This window comes from Clytia hemisphaerica, unplaced genomic scaffold, assembly GCF_902728285.1.
Source record: "Clytia hemisphaerica strain Z4C2 unplaced genomic scaffold, Clytia hemisphaerica genome assembly, whole genome shotgun sequence".
NCBI lineage: Eukaryota > Metazoa > Cnidaria > Hydrozoa > Leptothecata > Clytiidae > Clytia > Clytia hemisphaerica.
In genome coordinates this window covers 237,430-257,359 of record NW_027103710.1, presented here as the reverse complement: position 1 = coordinate 257,359, position 19,930 = coordinate 237,430, and positions in this window count along the sequence as shown.

The window sequence follows — 19,930 nt, the reverse complement described above, 5'->3', positions numbered from 1 at the left end:
GAAAAATTCACACCCTGTACTTTGATAGTGTATGATTTTTGTAACAGACCCTTATCGCCCGCACATACCCATCACTCATTTTTGAAGGTTGACGTTATCGTTATCGTTTGTCTCATTTCTATTTGGGGTTCCTCGGAAACACTTTTTCTTTTTTGGTCTACCACTTGGAGATTTGAATGAATTTTTTGTTGGTCCTGGATTCAATTCTACATCTCCATCTAAAGTAAGCTGAGTGAATAGCAAAAAACTTGTATCGTAAGTAAAGGGTTTTCTATTTGTATGTTGGCATTGAAAGTATTGTAAGTTTGGGTGGTGTTTTACGTTGTGCTCTGTTTGACGTTGCAATTCTGAGTGGCGTTTTATAGTCCTGCCGTGTTTGACTTTTGTGGCGTTTATAGTCTTGCCGTGCTTGACTTTTGTGGCGTTTATAGTCGTGCCGTGCTTGACTTACGTGGCGTTTATAGTCGTGCCGTGCTTGACTTACGTGGCATTTATAGTCGTGCCGTGCTTGACTTACGTGGCGTTTATAGTCGTGCCGTGATTGACTATTGTGGCGTTCATAGTCGTGCCGTGCTTGACTTTCGTGGCGTTTATAGTCCTGCCAAGGTAGCAAAAGAGAGTATCTCTCACTACCCTGACGGTGCCTGTGCTGGACTTGGCTGTTACAAGCTCTTTTTGTGGGCATTTTTTTTGTTGTCTTTGTTTTTTTTTGTTTTTTTTTGTTTTTTTTTGTTTTCTTTGTTTCTATTTGTTTATTTTTATTCTTTTATGCCTCCTTTATGTCTTTTTTTTTTGACAACAAGAATTTTTAAGTTACAAGAATGTCCTAGTAATATAAAATAATTATTCTTTTCTTCCTTCTTCTAACGAGTTGAATTCTACTTTCCTCTTGTCTCTTTCTGTTTATTGACAGTCCAATCACCAATTACAAAATTTGCCAGAGAAAATTTCAAAATTTCCAATTGATTAGTTGATGTAAATGAATGCAGAGTATTCGAATACTGGTCGTTTAATGCAATCACCAAGCTTTGGAATATCTTTCGGGTTGTTTTTTGTTGTTTTGTACTTTATTTATAGCTTATCTTTAAAAAAGATTACAGTAATTCTTAAATCTGAAGGACTAACACTTATGTACTCATGCATAAAAAAGCTAAACATTTGAAAAGTCTATAATGGAACATTTCGAATCATTCGAATGTTTGAACATTAGAATCATTTGAATGTCCAAATTGTGACACTGCAAGAGCTCATTTTATACCTCAATAAACAACACGAAAGGCATTTGCAGCATTTTTGGCCAGATAAATATGTTTTTAGAAAGTTGGGCTCTGTCACATGTTAGATAGTACCATTTTGCGTGAGTTTGAAAAGTTTCATTAAAAACAAAAGTATAGGCCTTAGAAATTCAAGAAATGCCTTTTTATCTGGCGAAAAATGGCTGTTCTGGCGATCTTTACAGAGTTATGGCTTCAAAATCAGTTTTACTGACAGTTGAACCATTCTTTATGGTTGGCATTGTTATTAAAATAAAGTTTTTCTGTGAAATTCTGATGAAAATCTGCAAAAATAGCGATTTCTGGCATTTCTGGCCAAAAAAGAATTTTACTCAAAATCGGCATCGGCTATATTTTGAGCATTGCTAATGCGCATCTTTATGGAAAAAATCAGATAAAACTAATGATGAAATCTCAAAAAAATGCTAAAAAAACTGGATTTTCTCGTTCAATTCCAGCATTTTTGGTTGGAATTGAATTTTTTCTAGAAATTGGGCTTCATCACATTTTGGGCATTGCCATTTTGTGTTATTGTGCCAAAAATCAGCAAAAACTAATGAGCTAATCTCGAGAAAAGCTGGCAATGAACGAACAAACGAACGAACAAAATGGTTAATTTTTTGGACTTACAAGGTAGGTTCAAAAAAATTGTTGCAGCTGCAGGAGTGGTTTGTGTGTAGGCAGGTGAAACTTCAGTGAAATACGACTAGTTTATTAGTCTAAATATGCACAGTTCCTCTTCCATAACTCAATTGTGGGGCATTGGTATTATGGTTGACCCTCTCTTATTCCATCTCAAGGGGAATTTCATCCAATAAGCCTATCAAATTATAGAGCGTCGTTTATGAGACTTTCTTGTTGATTTTAAATTTTATTGAATTAGGGATCTTATTGAATATAAGAATGTCGAATCAGAAATTGTCAATTCTTGTTTATAAAAGAAAGAAATATAACGAAAGAATTCAACAAACCTATGCAAAAAATGTCGATTTTTAGCATTTTTTTACTAGAAATGAATTTTTTTTGAAACTGTCACATTTTGGGCATTGCTTTTTTACATATTTGTTGCAAAAATCAGCAAACACTAATAAGCCAATTTAAGAAAAGCTAGTAACAGACAAACAAACAAACAGACGGAAGAACAGACAGACAAAGGTTAACTACTTATAGGACCCCCAAGGTAGGTCCAATGATTATTGACAGACAAATTAACTAAAGAATGAAACATTCTTACCAATATTGTATTTTTTTCATCTTTTGAAATAAACCATCAATACTCTAAACACAACTACTTCCAATAATTTTCAAGATATATATCAGTGTTCCAGTGATGAAAATCCATGCCATTTCATTTTTTTTATTATTATTTTTCAGTCTGTAAAAATAAATAAAAACAGAACATAATTTACACAATTTAGAAGCTAATATAGAAAAGTCAAAAATAGAACCAGCTATTGTAATTTGTGTTAGCATTTCGCTATTGCTTGACGTAAAAGTCCATGCAAATGAATTTGAATTACAAATGCTAAGAATACAAAGGTGATGTGAACATTTGGATGCGAAAGAATTTGAGACATTATTAAATTTTTTATTTTTTTTAGCTGAAATATAAACATAAACAAAAATGTGCACATAAAATGTATAGAGAAAAGTTGTACTTTGTGTATTTAACGGGAGGTTAAAATAAGAATTAGAGTGATGCAAAATTTCTAAACATAATGAGCAAGAGAAATTTTCAAATAAGTTGCTAGTCTCAAAAAGCAAATTTGAAATTGTCAATAAAACTATATAATGATGAATCTATGCTAACCCTCATTTATAAATAATCCATAAGAATTACTTAATAAATTCACATAAAGTTAATTTTCAAAATAGACATCTTAAAATGTTCAAAACAAATATTAAATGAACTGTAACTGCTTACAGTTAAAATGTAACAATCAAGTTATATCACAAAATAGAACATGTTTCTAAAACATTAAAAAATATAAAAAGAACTGTCATTACAGTTTAAATGTAAAAGGTAGCTACTTTCCAAAAATAAATATAAAAAAAGCTATTGGGGCACTACTAAAATTCAAGACATAAGAGTATTTCATTTTAAAGGCTGACCACATAGTGTGTACACACTAAGGTGGAGGGGTGTTTTCTCAAAAGTGCATGCTTGTGTACAGGGAGAGGGGGAGAGGGAAACAGGGAGGGGAGGAGTTGAAAGAAAAATTATGTACACAGGAAAAAAAATTTCACAGCCCTATTATTGTTTGCAAATTGGTTGAAAGAAAATAAACAGAGTAAAAGTTGGTACTAAGCAGAGGTTATATACATTTGTATACGCTTGCCGTACAAGGGGAGGGAGCCCTAGATCTACAACATTTAAATATGTTCATAGCATGTGTATAAATGTATAGATGTACTAAAATTATTATGAACAATCGAACCTATTCAGCTTATTGGTATTAGAACTATGGCAGTAAAATAATATTTGAGCATTTTTACAGTATCACTTCACACAAAACAACATGTATCGTTTTCATATCCATCCCTAATGCTTGTCGTGAAAATGTAGAACAAATCAAAAGAATACAAACGTTTACTGTACTTAAACCAGGCCTGACTTAAACAGTAAAATAAAATAACAGTTTCTCACAAATCAAATCTTTGATGATATTTTAATGACTTCATCACCACTCACCTCAATATCGTATTTTGTAGTAAGAAGTCGTTTGTAATGTTCAGAAGTAAATTCATTTGTTAGGATACCAATATTTTCTACAGAGAGAAAAATTTTGTCGGTGAATTTGAAAACTTTTTCATTTCCATTCACAATAACATTTATTTCACCCATTTGGATAACTTCCTGACAATCAAGACATGTAAACGAGCACTTCGGACAATGGTACAAAATCCAGCTTTTGATCATAAAAATGGTCACATCGTTTGCATTTGTAATCAATTTCAGGTTTTGTAAGAGACGTAATGTTGACATTTTCAATTTTTATGTTCTTTTGAGAGTCCAATTTTATTTCTGCCTTTTTTAACTCAATTATGTTTGTTATTGGTGAATGTTGCAATCTCAGTTCATTACTGAAGTGTGATATGGTTAGATCTGTAATCGAATAGTTCTTGAGTTTTTGGAGTTTTAAGTCTTGAAATGATGATAGTGTTATTGACGTTGATGGATCTGTACATATATATTCATAACGGACGACTTTTCCTTCAAATTCTTCGACTTTTGTTACCTTGCATTTAATTGAGGCCAATCCGCCAAATTCTTTTCCATACAAATCTGATAATGTTACGAATGGTGCGTGCGCAGGATCGTATTTTTTATGCAGTTCTATTTTTTCGATTCTTGATTCTATATTCAATTTATATTCTTCACCCCCAGTAAATTCAACGTTTGTCAACTTTAAACCATATGTTTTGCTATTATTGACAGACTTTACAATGTCGATGTGATGCGGACAAAAGCTTACACATCTATATCTCTTGTTTTCTGTCACCAAACCAAAATTGAACCAGTTAATTGGACGCGATTTTTTCGGTGATTGATAATTGTTTGGTTTCGATTGTGTTTTGACAATTTCATCCAGGCAGTTAATGACAAAACCACTAACTTCATCGCTGTGTTTCATTCGTTTAGATGGTGATGGTTGAGCTAAAAAATGTGAAAATTTTATTAAACTTCTCAATTCAAATACATGTGGCAAAGTTTGCTAGTTAGTTCCAAGTTGCTAAGTTTTATAGCTAAGACAGTATTTTTTTATATTTAGAAAGAAACTGTATTATATAACTTAGTACAGTATATATAACTTACATTTACTGAATGAAGCCATGATCTTGACAGCTTTACGACGAAAGAAGGAAAAAGAAAAGTCTGATGCACGTGCAGCTTTTTGGTGAGTTTTTGAAGCTTGGATACCAAAGAAAACAAACCACAATCCCTTGCGGCTGCATAAATGAACCTGTACATATGATAATGCTAAATATTACCAAGATTTTGAATTTATAAAAATATGTACAGGTCAGATCAGTGCACGTTAGAAAAACGTCTGCTATTTAATTTTCATGACTTAAAAAAGTGAAAATTTAGATATCATTGAATTGAAAAAATTTCTTAAAATGAAAATTTAGATATCATTGAATTGAAAAAATTTCTTAAAATGAACAATATTGAATTTTAACTTTAAATTTATTTCAATTTATTATAAAAATATAAAAAATTTCTGGTTATTTAAGTCAATGTTTAGTTTTGTTTTTGATAATTTAGTCTGTAAAATGTCATAATTCAGATTCACACGCAACCTAGCCCGAAGGCCACTTAGAGCTTTTTGATAGACTGGATGACGCTGATAATACATTATATAAGAGATCTGTGTAAGAGTGGTAACCTTTTGTTGTTTTTGTGTTACATAGTTTGTAATATCCTCTAGTCTACTCGTCTGAACTTCAGCACCATCAAAAATTATCAGAAAGCAAAGTTCAGTCAAAGAAAATTGAATAAAATTGACGTCATTTAAAACTTCAACTTTGAGAAAAATTAACGTCAGAGCTTTACAAAGTCTTCTTTTGGACAATTTTCAAAAAACAGACCCGAACACATCAACATTCTATTGACTTCTTTGCAAGAAACTGTTTTTCAATTGGAAAAACTTCGGGTCTGCTTTTTACATTTCAATTGAAATACTGCATTCTCAGAGAGTACAATTAACGATTAATTGTAATCCTCGAAATCCTTCTCGACCAATCAAAACCGTGTAATTTTCTCAGGTTGACGATCAAGGTTGGTATAAACTGTAACGTGCTAAAGCACTGGGCTCAACTTCAGTGTAAGTACGTGTGAGAGTGCAAGGCCCAATTGTAAACATTACTCTCGGGTACCTAATAAGCGTCCCCCCACTAATGTGTATTTCTTATCCCCCCCCCCCCGCTTATTAATTTTTGGAAAAATATTTATGAAAGTTCCCTGTTTTGCCCTTATTCTTCTGTATCAGCCTCAATTTCAAAACTTTTCCACCAAGGACATTTTTATTAAAGAAGGCCCAATTGTAAATCTCAGAGTGATGGGTACATTAAAGGACGAAATTTTAGCCGGATAGCATAGGGAATTTAATTTGGCCGATTAGGGAAAAAGTTGATTTTGGTGAGAATTTAATTTAACGGATGACATATTTTTAGATTCAATGTCAGGGTGCAAAACATTGATATCACATTCTTTTCGGGGGTAAGTTGTGAAAAATCGGACATAAAATAAAATAAATTTGGCGGAAACTTAAAAGTGGTAGTTCAAATAGAGTATAATCAATTGATTTTGTTTGAATTTTTGTTTTATGTGAAAGGTCAAACTAAACACAGTGATTTTTTTTATTAACTGTCTTTCAGGCTCTTCCATATTTTACAATGGCTATTCGTCCTATGTAAAAATAGTCATATTAAATAAAGAAATAATATTTTCTATGAAAAAGGCTCTTCCATATTTTACAATGGCTATTCGTTCTATGTAAAAATAATCATATTAAATAAAGAAATAATATCTAAAAAATATTAAAAAAATATATTTAAATTACCTACTCCGACTGTGTGGAGAAATATAATCTTGATTTTATAAAAAGTGACAAATAGCTGTCAATCATGTTACGAAACTTTTTCTTTATCTTAAAAAAAAACAATATAACTCTTTAAAGGTCCCTTGTGAGTTATGAATTGCTTTATTTTATTTGTCTTTACAACCGTACTTTTTATAAAAAAAATTAATTGATTGACATAATGACAAAATATGTTTTTTTAAATGACAGAGAGACAAAGAGAGAAAATGTCAACTTTTATTAACACAAAATTATACTTTCTCTCATAGTTGAAGTGGGTTTTTTTATGGGACGCTCTGTCGTAGTAATAAAGACTGAGGAGAAGTTAGGTACAGTTGTAGTATCATGAAGTGACTAGTGCTACAAAATGTTAGTGTTTATCAGACCATCAGATTAAAATGTTAGGTAAATATTATAAATATTTTAGGTAAAAACTAATAAGTAATATAATCACTAAACTCGTGACCGTATTTTAGAATAGGGCTTGGAAAGAAAAGACAGTGCAAAGTAAATGTCAAAATTGTTGTCGAGGTGGTATTGTCAAGGATTGATAGGATCTGAAAAACGTGGTAAAACTAGAACTTGATGAGAAATTGCAAAAGAGGTTGTATACTGCAAACTGGAGATAAAACAGATAAACTAAGATTAAATAATGTATATATTTAGAAATAAAAAATATTGCATAGAGTGCTTAGAGTCAAATCAGTAATTAATCAATGAGTAAATAAGATAAAATTTTACCGTATAATTTTATTCTTGTACGAATAATTTTTACTGTTCAAATTTTAATTCATATAATCTTACTAGTACAATCAATGGCAGAAGTTCAAGAAGAAAAGAAACAATATAATTGTTGATGTGTGAAAAAACTAGCAAGTCAAAAATGGAAATACAAAATGATTATTATTAAACACTTTCTCAGATTAAAATATTGCTTACCAGGTACTAGTAGCAATAATCAAGCGAGTCCAAAAAAATGTAAATCACCAAAAAATGTAAACAGAGGAAAAGAAGGATCAAACTTAGGACAAAATGCTAGATAAAATTTTAGCTTTAAGTACTGGATTTGTCAAAGGGTCATTTTTCATTTTTTTTCGATTTTCACTTCAAAATAACATTTCCACAAACGTATCAAAAATCTCCAATTTTTAAGAGAAAATATCCTATATTATATACCATATTATCATATAATATCATATATTAATAATAACCCCCATTTAATTATTTTTGTACTTGAGTGTTTAAACCCCATTACAATTAAACACATAATAAAAATTATTTCATGCTAAAAAAGAAATGCAAAATAAGGCTATATTTAAAAGGGTGATCAGTGGTCGAAATAAGCCTTTTCCTTGTGGTCCGGTTATTTTAGCAAATCAGTCCTGCTAAGACAACACCAACCAATGTTATACATTCCAATCTATCTGAACATATGAAAGCATTCCTGGACAGTTGTGGAGTTCACTTCATTGATGAATAAACTTTACAGAAAAATGATATGTACTACCTGAAGGAGAATGGATACGTTATTCTTGAAGAAAGCCACCAAAATATTATCAATTTTGATCGAGCATCAAGTGTCAGCAAATTGAAACCATTATTAAAAAGTGAAGGAGAATGGATACGTTCTTGAAGCAACACAACAAAACATTATCAATTCGATCGTGCATCAAGTGTCAGCAAATTGAAACCATTATTAAAAAGTGAAGGAGAATGGATACGTTCTCGGGTAAGTTATGGCATGTCTTAAAATTACCATAATTTTTAGATCGCATTAGTCGACAGAAAATGACCAAACAAATGACTGAACATGAAGGGTACTATGATGTAGTTTCTAGCCTGATGTGTAACCTAATTGTTTTTTCGCTGATTTTCGCGAAAAACCGCAAAAACTGATTATTACGTAATAATCGATGACGTCATCAAAACTAAAAATTGAATTTTTCAAGAATGGTTTATCCAATTGTCTTCAAACTTTCACCAAAGATGTATCGTACTAAAGTCGATCATTTGATAAAAAGATTTTTTCAAAATTTTGATGACGTCAGCAGAAAATAGGATTTTTCGTTTTTCACTAATTTCTGCTGACGTCATCAAAATTTCGAAATAATTTTTTTTTCAAATGATCGACTTTAATAAGATACAACTTTGGTGAAAGTTTAAAGACAATTGGATTAACTATTCTTGAGAAATTCAATTTTTAGTTTTGATGACGTCATCGATTATTACGTAGTAATCAGATTTTGCGGTTTTTCGCGAAAATCAGCGAAAAAACAATTAGGTTACACGTCAGGTTAGAAACTACATCATAATACCCTTCATGTTCAGTCAATTGTTTGGTCATTTTCTGTCGACTAATGCGATCTAAAAATTATGGTAATTTTCAGTTTTTGAGACATGCCATAACTTACCCGAGTTCTTGAAACAACACAACAAAACATTATCAATTCGATCGTGCATCAATGTTAGCAAATTGAAACCATTATTAAAAAGTCAAACTTCGCTTCGATCCAAACAGATTGTGTGCCAGAGGTGTGTCTAAAAAGAAAAATATTGCTGTCAATATCTTAGTTGATGCTAGTTATATACTTTTTCGACAACTCAGTTGTTCGACAAAACACATTTGCAAGGCGAAAAATAGTAGAACATCTTGTATTGTCAGACTCAGTACATTATACTTGTTGTAAGGTTATTTACACCAAAATATCAAGTGTAGAGGTTTACTTAATACTTAAGATGCCACTTCTCACAATACTTAACGAAATTCTTACTATCATTGGAAAGATATCTGTTCGGCCGGAAATGAATTTTTCTCACAAATCGGACTCGGCCATGTTTTGGCGATTGCTAATACGCATCTTTGTGCAAAAAATCAGAGAAAACTATTGATGAAATCTCGAGAAAATGCCAAAAAACCGGTTTTTCCAGCATATTTCTGGCATTTTCGGCCGGAAAAGTACGTTAATTGAAAATCAGGCTCTGTCATATTTTAGGTATTGCCATTTTGCATCAGTGTGCAAAATTTCATGAAAAAATATAAAGTACAGCTCGAGAAGTTCAAGAAATACCGTTTTTCCGGCGAAAATCGGCTGTTCCGGCGATTTTTAGAAAGTTCCGGCTTCAAAAATCACTTTTATTGACAATTAAACCATGCTTGATGGTGGGCATTGCTACAAATAATGTTTTTGTGTGAAAAAACAACGAAATATAAGGAAAAAGTCCAATGAAAATCTGCAAAAACGGCGATTTCCGGGATATTTCCGGCATTTTCAGCCGGAATAGAATTTTTCTCAAAAATCGGACTAATCCATGTTTTAGGCATTACTAATACGCATCTTTGTGCAAAAAATCAGAAAAAACTAATGATGAAATCTCGAGAAAATGCCAAAAAACCGGTTTTTCCGGCATATTTCCGGCATTTTCGGCCGGAAATGAATTTTTTTCTAAAATCGGGCTCCGTCACATTTTGGGCATTACCATTTTGCATCTTTAATTTAATTTAAAAATTAGGAAAAACTAATGAGCCAATCCCGAGAAAAGCTAGTAACGAACGGACGAACGAACGAACGAACGAACGAACGAACGAACGAACACGGGTTAATTTATAGGACCTCCAAAGGTAGGTCCAAAAAACTACCCGAAAACGTGTCCATAGGCTCATAATGACTTTCGGGTCTGCTTATCCAATGTATAATACAAACACGGCACTGCTAACATTGAAATCGATAGATGAAACACGGAAATGCATACCTTATCGGCCCTTTTTACACCGGCCCTTATTGGCGTTTTTTCGTCGCTGGCGTAAATAAGGGCCGACGTAAAAAGGGCCGATAAGGTAGTTTCGCTCCACGAAAGACGTTATTAGGGTCCATGGTTAATCTCCAAGCAGGTCCTCCGCTCCACTCACGGGACGCTGCAATGTAAACCCCGTGGTTCCGCTGGAGGATCTGCAGAGACCACTTTTCTTTTGCGGCACAGAGCCGACTATCGGGTAAACCAATTTGAAATTTGAAATTTCGATATTAGTCATGAGGTATTATTTATACGCATCAGGCTTCCACGCAGATTTGCAAGGATTGGCGAATAAAAGTATTCAGATCATCATATGCCGTAGCAATGATGGTATGTTATGAGATTAGGTGGTATTAATTAGTAATTTTAGTATTTCATTATTACAATGTCAGACCAACGTTAAATAAATCAGAAAATTAAAAATAAATTAAAAATAAAATACAACGTAATTAAATTGGTCTCGCCTAAGAAGACTTTATCCACCCGGCTTCAATTTCCGATTCGATTTTCTGACCTACTTCACAATCTAAAACATATTAAAGAACCAAGACGACCCAAAGTCGCAAATTTCGCCTATTGTATGAGATTTTAAGATGAAATAAGCGTCTTCGAATCACCGAAAATAGTTGGAAAAGAAATAGATATACACCTTTTTTTCAATTCATTAATCCTGATATGTGATCATAGGTAGCATCTTTTGTTTATCTTTTCTAGCTATTCATTGAGAGAGAGACTGTCGATATTGAAAAATACGCGAGTCCAAAAATATAAAAACTATAATGATAACATTCAAGAACCACATTGTTTTGAAGCTTAGAAATATTTCCCCGGGAGGGTAGTACTAGGGTTGCGAGCTGACGGTTGTGCCGCCCGACTTATGGTGGGTGGGCGCATTGGAGGGACTAAAACCGACCCTTAGAGGGACTTAACTTCGATGCTGATTTTACAATCCTTACGTTGGGGGGGGGTTTGTAGGGGTTCGAAATACCGTTTTCCCGTCAAAATTTTTGCTGAATCCCAGAATCCTGAAAATTGGAAAAATAATAACACCGTCACACCGGCTTTTACAGGGCAAAAATGTACCTAAATACCGTCACCGTCTGATTTTAAAATACCGTTTTCCCGTCTCTTTTTTCGTCAAATCCCGTAATACCGTACTAAAAAAGGGCCAATCCCGTCACACCGTAAAAGTACAACCCCCCCCTACGGGGACTGAAATTAGATTTTATGATTTTTTTACTCCCTTAGCTGGATTTTGAAGGTCCAATATATAAAGGCACCCTTAAACCCTATTAGGACCAAGCTTTTTTTAGTGTAGTAGAACCAAGGGGTGTTTTCCAACAGGTATGAAAATCTTCTGATCTAAAAGAGATATGACCATGAAATTTTGCAGGAATGTTTCCTACAGAAAGGAACTCCTAGGAAAAATTCCAACTAAACAAACTTCTGATTAGATAAAATGTTATTGTGCACAATTTTCTGCCAATCAGAGTTTGTTTTTTCGTGCAAATTACATGGAATCAAAACAAAAAACTAATTCGAAACCCGTGTATTCGAATTTGGAACTCTCGATCAAAGCTATCGACTGCATCTCGCACGAACTATTGATTGCTAAACTTGAAGCATACGGATTTTCAAGGAGTGCCTTAGGTCTCATAGCAGCCTATCTATCAGATAGAAAGCAAAGAACGAAAATTGGCGACCATTACAGTACCTGGCATAATGTTAAAGTAGGTGTTCCCCAAGGATCCATTCTAGGGCCGCTACTATTTAACATCTACATGAGAGATTTGTTCTACTTTCTTGAAAATAGAAATGTACTGAATTATGCAGACGATACAACACCTTTTGTGATAGCTGATTCTTGGGAACAGGTTGGTGAGGAGCTCTCGAATGGAGCTGCTATCATCTTTGAATGGATAACCCAAAATCAAATGAAAGGAAATGCAGACAAGTCTGAGTTGATAGCTAACAATACCAGCAAAGAAATCTTCATTACTATACAGAATGAACGCATCTTTAACAGCAACTCAGGCAAGATCCTAGGATTAACTTTTGACAACTGTCTGACTTTTGAGCCACACATTAACATGATTTATAAGAAAGCTAGCCAGAAAATCAGTGCACTTGCGAGGGTAGCACCGTACATAAATCAAAAGAAAAAACAAAGGCTCATGAATGCCTTCTTTCGAAGTCAATTCAATTATTGTTCGCTTGTCTGGATGTTTCATGTTCGCAGGCTAGATCAAAAAATAAATCACCTCCACGAAAGATGTTTAAGGATAGTGTATTCTGATCATACATCTACTTTTGAGCAGCTTTTAGAGAAAGACGGTGCCATCAAATTCCATCATAAAAATCTTCAGTTGTTAGCAATAGAACTTTTCAAATGTAAAAATAACATATCAGATCTAACTAAAGAAATTTTCAAACATGATGAAAATATCAAAGTAAATCGCAAAACGCCTTACTTCAGATCAAGAGAAATAAACTCTGTTTTTCACGGTTCAGAGTCACTTTCATTTTTAGGGCCAAAAGTTTGGGAATTAATTCCGGATGAGTATAGAGATATAGTTGATCTTAGTATTTTTAAGGAAAAGATTAAGCAATGGAGGCCTACATCATGCCCGTGTAGAAACTGCCGAACCTATATTGACGGTGTCGGCTTTTTGTAATCACCTTACAAATTGTAAAGTAGCGTTGACTTTTATTAGCCTTTGTTGCTACCTGTTCGTCAACTTGAAATAAACTATTACATACATACATACAAATGAATTTTCAGCAAAATTATTGAACAACATTTGAAAGAATCATTTCCACCAGTTCTTCAAACTCCTCTACAGACAAGCATCTCTTTTTACCCGTGAATTATATTTTTGGGCTGTTCATCGTTTTATTAAAAGTTTCGTTGATCATGTTTGCTAAAGCCTTCAGTGGAAAAACACCCTAGAAGCTTTCCTTGTTTACGAAAGTTTTTTTTATATTGCATTCACTTTAAATCAAATTGAGCGAATCGGTCTTCATTGCATGCGTGTCATTAAAAGTTGGAATGAAATTAATTTCTATCTACAACATTTCCCCAAGGAAAATAAACTTGTTTTACTTTGATGATAATCATAATGTAAGTACATGTAAAACACCCCAGTCTCTGTGAAAATGGCCCATTTTTTCACCCTACTAGATAAATCACTCACCCCACTGGAATCTTATAGCTGAAAATGACCCCCTTGAAAATAACGAAGAAACCACACATACCCCACTCAAAATGTTCTGATTTTAATGTACCCCAGTAGAATTTTCCCATCAAAAAGTCACCCCACTAGAATCTCCTCTTCTCTTATGGAATCCATGTTGTGAAAATGAAATACACAAAAAAGGCTTAAATTATTTTTCAATCAAAGTAGTAAAACTTTAGTTGTTGTTCCACTCAAGCTCCTCTAAAAATGGGCCGGTTGCTGTCATCAGTAAAAATCTAATAAAGTATTAATATCTATCAGATCATGAAAGTTCGTAAATTAGTGTATGTACAGCGGTGCGACAAGGGGCAAGCAGGGGGACACAAATTCCCAAGGCGGACCATCTCTAACGCGAGCGAAGCAAGGGCGCAAATTTTTCAACAATCTTAGCGCTTTTACTACTAAAACCCATCAGCCTTATACTGCACTGCTAATAGGTAAGTATGTGTTGCACAAAATCGGACAAAAAATCAAACATTGACAATTTACTTGCGAGTAAATCTTAAATGCTACCAACCATAACTCAGAACTACTACGTTTTCAAATCAAATACCCGAGTTGTTTTAGAAAGCTGAGGCCGAGAGCTTTCCAACTGTTCCAACGTTTTTGCTTAAAAGCCATTTTTTGAGCCAAAATATCGTTATTTGAAAATTGATTTTTATCAAAAAACAAATTGGAAAAAAACGCTACTTTCAAAAACCAGTGCACTGTCGAAGGGTTAATAGAAAATGGAACATAAAAATTTGACATGAACATATTTGCCTGAATTCATTTATATTTTTATTTTGAATAATTATTTGCAAAATTTGAGAAAAAAGGGAATGCCAAACAAGACAGTTGAAAATCAAAAATTTTCCTATATCTTTTTGGAAATTAGGTTCATTATGTCTACTTTACTATCAGAGGAACGTCCTTAGATACTCCAATTTTATTTTATCTATACAACAGTTGAGTCTCTAGTATGACTCAACTTTGAATCATTCCATTTTTTAGTCTCGAAAGAGGTTTGAATTCAATTTTAAATTAATTAATTTTTTTAATTTTTCTTGCTATTTAGGAGGCCCCCCCAGCGGACCCAAAATTCACGCCATCACGCCAATTTTTTTTCGATTTCACGCCATCACGACTGAAAAATTTGATTTTCACGATCACGCTATTTTTTTTCGATTTCCCACCATTACGCCTAGAAATTTAGTTTTCACGCTCATATTTTGTTATATAAACTTAATTTTTGCCAACATATATGTGTGTTTGGGCATTCTCATATGCGTAAGTCAAGATTATATCATTTTTCCTATTGAAAACACCCGAAAAGTTTGGAAGAAATTTCATCTCTGTTTTTCTATTTTTAGGAATACACAGGGGTCAAATTCCAGTTTTTTTTTGTGTTTTCGATAGGAAAAATGACGTAATCTTGACTTGTGCATATCAAAAATTGTTGGACAACTGGTCAAATTAAAGAGCACCAGTTTGAGGGCTGAGGTATATTTGAGTAAATTGACAAAGCTCACCGTGGTTGGGTAACGGAGAAAATTTTTGAATTTTGAAGGGTTCAAAGTGCTATTTAAGGACCCATTTCAATTCAATTTGAAAAATAATTCATGTAAAAATAATGGAAATCTTTTAAAAGTACAAGCAACATGAGGGGCCATGCCCCCCTGGTCCCCCGTTGACGGGACCCATGGGCATTAATTGTGAACTAGCGTGAATAGTTTTCAAAAGGGAAACGAGGAGGCGCAACAATGGTTTGCACCGACGGGAGAAATTTTCAATTTAGTATGGCTAAAACCGCCCTCATTTACTCTCTTTTTCCCAAAATATGGTTTAAACATCATAGGATTCCTTTGATTAATCTGCTTAAAATTACACCTCATAATAAACCTGTTGCTTCTTTTTGTTTAAGGCTTTGCTATAAATATATATATTTTCATGAAATAAAGGACCTGATGTCTTTGATGCATCTATAAGAATAAGCATTTAAGAAAGAGAGGAAAATGTTAGTTACGGAGGAAGTGCAACCATGGTTTGCGCTGACGGGGAAAATTTTCAATTTTCGACCCTCTGATAGCGTTCGACTTTATTATTTCAAAGACAAGCTAGCAACTGCAAAAAAAACAATCGGAAGTTACAAGGATAAATGGCAGATGAATAGAACTGTTTGCACCGTTTCTTTTATGTTTTAAAATGAGATCTATAGAAGGTCCCACCAGTTGGGGCCGACCAAGAAAATTTTGAAATTTAAACCCTCTAAATTGGCTAAAATGGACATAGAAATACGATTCAACTAATAGTAATAAATATAATTTTCACGATCACGCTGAACTGCAAATTTCACGCCATCACGCCTAATAAAACTCGATTTCACGATCACGCCGGCAATTCATTTTCACGCCATCACGCCGTTTTTTTCAAAATTTCACGCCATCACGCCACGAAAAACCCTCCAACACGCCATCACGCCAACCGCTGGGGGGGCCTCATTTAGTAGCAAGATAAAAATCTCTTGTCTTTTCAACTTTAAGAAAAGGGCATGCACTAAGATTAAGGTCAGATTAAGGTTTTTGTACAAAAAACATTAAGAAATTTAATTAAGGTATTTTTGTATTTCTGAAAAAAAGTTTGAAAACTTTTACTTGGAAAACGTGACTCGAAATTCCAGTCAATATTCCAAAAGGAATGTTATTGGGATTTGTCTCTGAACCAAGAATCTTGGTGAACTTATTAGAAGACAAAATAGTGTTTTAAAAAGGTAATTTGCCAAGAAAGATGGATCAGCAAAATGTCTGTCTGAAACTATTTTAATTTTTTGAGTCTTTGTGTTATCGCCAGAGGAACCCAGTAGCGAGTGATAAAATTCTTATAGACCCAAAATTTTTGATTTTTATTTCTGATAACAGACAAAGGGTGTTGAGTGAGAGGTATTTTTAGCGAACGTTTCTAAAGAAATCAAATTGTATAAGAAGACATTTTAATCTTACAGTACCAAGGTATTTTCAATTTAATTTAAACTAACAGTACCCTGCTTCATTCACTAAATTGTCACACATTGGAGCTTTTTACCAGTACTAAATATATTCTTAGCAAAATAGACAGGGGGAGTTTGTATTTCTACGGTGTGACGGGATTGGCCCTTTTTTAGTACGGTATTACGGGATTTGACGAAAAAAGTGACGGGAAAACGGTATATTGTATTAGAAGGGTTTCCGACTACATTTTGTAATTGAGTACCTTTTTTTCATTAAGACATATTACTCAATGAATATCACAAAGGACAATACCTACAAAATACTCCTTCAGGTGACCGCGCTCAATAAGATTACCTCGAAACCTTCTAAACCCAACCCATTAAAGCAGATAGATTGGAAAAGCGTGTCTGGTGACTTGAATCTGCGTGATCAATATGCAGTTTAGGTCTATAACAGATTCTCTGCAATTCCTACTTCTCAAATCACCTCCAGTAATGTTGATGACGTTTACGACCAATTGATAAAAGTTAACAGGGAAGTCGCACATTCAGTTCTGCTAAGATGCCTGAACGGTCGAAATATACCCCTGTTGATATCTCTGAAGCCAGAAGTAATCTCAATGTAACATGTAACAACGTCAGTATAACCAAATCAGTGACTTTGAAAAAATAACAGTCGATCAAATATTTCGTAGCCAACAAATTCTTATTCGTTTCTTTCCTATCATAATGCTTAACGTATGATGCAGATGCAGTGCAGGGAGTGATTAAAGCTAAGAAATTGCCTACCCTAAGTGTCAGAGTTAAAGTTTTCCAAGATAAATTATTAATGAATTTGGAGCTGTGGTCCTGTTATCCTACAATGAAAGTAACTGAAGCTACCTCCAGTTGAATGTAATTGTCTTAAGTAAAGATCTTCTAAATTGAAAAAGCTATCCAATATTGAAAAATCAACCTATCCCTTCGATTTCCAGACGGTTCCCCTCGTCTCCCCTCGTTTCCTGGGCGTTTTACGTTTTAGTAAGTACGCAGCTAGGAGGAGAAAAGCTCAATTAGATAAAACAAAAAAGACTCTGGATGATGCTCATCTGAGCGCCGAGGCAGCTCTCATCTCTGGTAAAATCGATGATCTTTCCAATCAGCATGCAAACAAGCAACACCATCTTCCAAGGAAAACATGGAAATCCCCGACCAAAACCTTTACTCGATTTTTTTCCATTAACCAAAATTCAAATCCAAATATTTTACGCATTTATTAACCGAAATTAGTGCTTTAAACATCGAATTAGATCTATTTTCGAGGTAGTGAAGGAAACCATTTCATTTGGACAATTTAGTCTGGTGGAAGTGACTAAATTGTAAATTTGGTTGGGGAAAAGTGACGAATTTGAAATTTTGGTCGGGGGAAAGTGACGAAAATGCCTCTAGGTGACGCATGCGCATACGGCTAGTATTCTTTAAAAACTCAACCTATGGTACTCAGGGTACGTTCTACCATTAGTCGAATCTTCTGCCTTCGTCGCCTTATCGAAGAATCAGAGCTCTGTAGCTTAGGCATTTCCTTGTTTTTGTAAATATTTCTCAAAGGCATTTGACTCTGTCGACAGAAAATAAATCTTTGAAATTCTGGAACTCTATGGTATTCCCCCCAAAATACTATCCGGCATCAAAGTTCTTTACACCAACTCATATTCAAAAATACTTACTACCGAAGACGAGACCTCCCCTTTCGAAATTCTGGCAGGAATACTTCAGGGTGATACACTTGCCTCATTTTTGTTTATCATTGTTGTCGATTATATTTTACGTGTTTCAGTTGATCCTTTAACAGACAAGAGTATTCAGATAACAAGAAAGTGCGACGCGCACCATCCTGCTACATTTCACAGGAAAAATTCATCAGATCCTACGGGTGGGAAAACCCCATTTCCAGCGCTGGAAACTTTAAAAATTATTTGTTCCGCGTAATTTTTCTCAAGCTGCAAAGTGGAATTTTTTAAGGCAGAGGATTTGCAAAATCCCACTGCGGACTTTTTTCAAAAAATATTTTAGTCTGAATTTTTAGACGTGTTATATTGAAATAAACCCTTCTTACGAGAAAAAGCACATTACGCTAGTGTGAAACGTAATTTCCCCCATTGAAATTTCCCTGCAATAAAATTCGGGTACAAATTTGAATCTTTAGGATTTCCGATTTCACACCCTGGACTTTATCTAAAATATTTTGATACATCCATACATCGGTATTACTAATATCACACTGCGGAAACCCCTTTAGAGTCTTTTTGATATATCTTAGGTGTGAATTTCAAATAAACACTTAGCAACTATATAGTCACTACAAAACTCTAAAAACGCAGTAGGTCAAGACAGACAAAGGAAAAATCATTAGTTCCCACGGGTGGGAAAGTTGAATTAATAGAGTGTGAAAGTCAAATTAATAGGGTGGGAAAGTCAAATTAATAGGATGGGAAAGTGCAATTAATAGGGTGGGAAGGTACAATTAATACGGTGGGAAAGTACAATATATAGGGTGGGAAAGTACAATTAAATACCCATACTTGTAACGCATGCGTAAAAAAAAACCACAAGTGAAAATTGGGTCAAAACTGTTCAGATTGTATGCAAATCATTAACATTATAAGAGTGAATTCGATCAGTGTGTAACACAATGCTAAAGGTAAGGCGTCCCGCAAGGGCGGCCTCGTTCGTTCGCAATGGACTTGCGTCGCAAGGGCTCAGTGGAATCGTCATCCGCCGTGCGGCCGTTCAATCGGTATCACGTCGTTTTTCCGATGTTGTGACAAAGTGCCAAGATTCTCAAAGTAGCGCAAGTACATGACAGAACGAATGGGAGCTATCGAGCCAATGCTCACGAATGATGAAATACATTTAACAATTTATCAAATAATTGGTAATAGCTCGGTGGGGAATTGAAATTTCGGCGTGTGATTTTCGATTTGACCTTTTGATAAGTTGGGTGTGAAGTTCAAATTTAGGCGTGTGATTTTCATTTTCACTATTCTCCGCACAATGTCGAGAGCAACCACTTTTTGCATGTTAATTTAGTTTCAAACC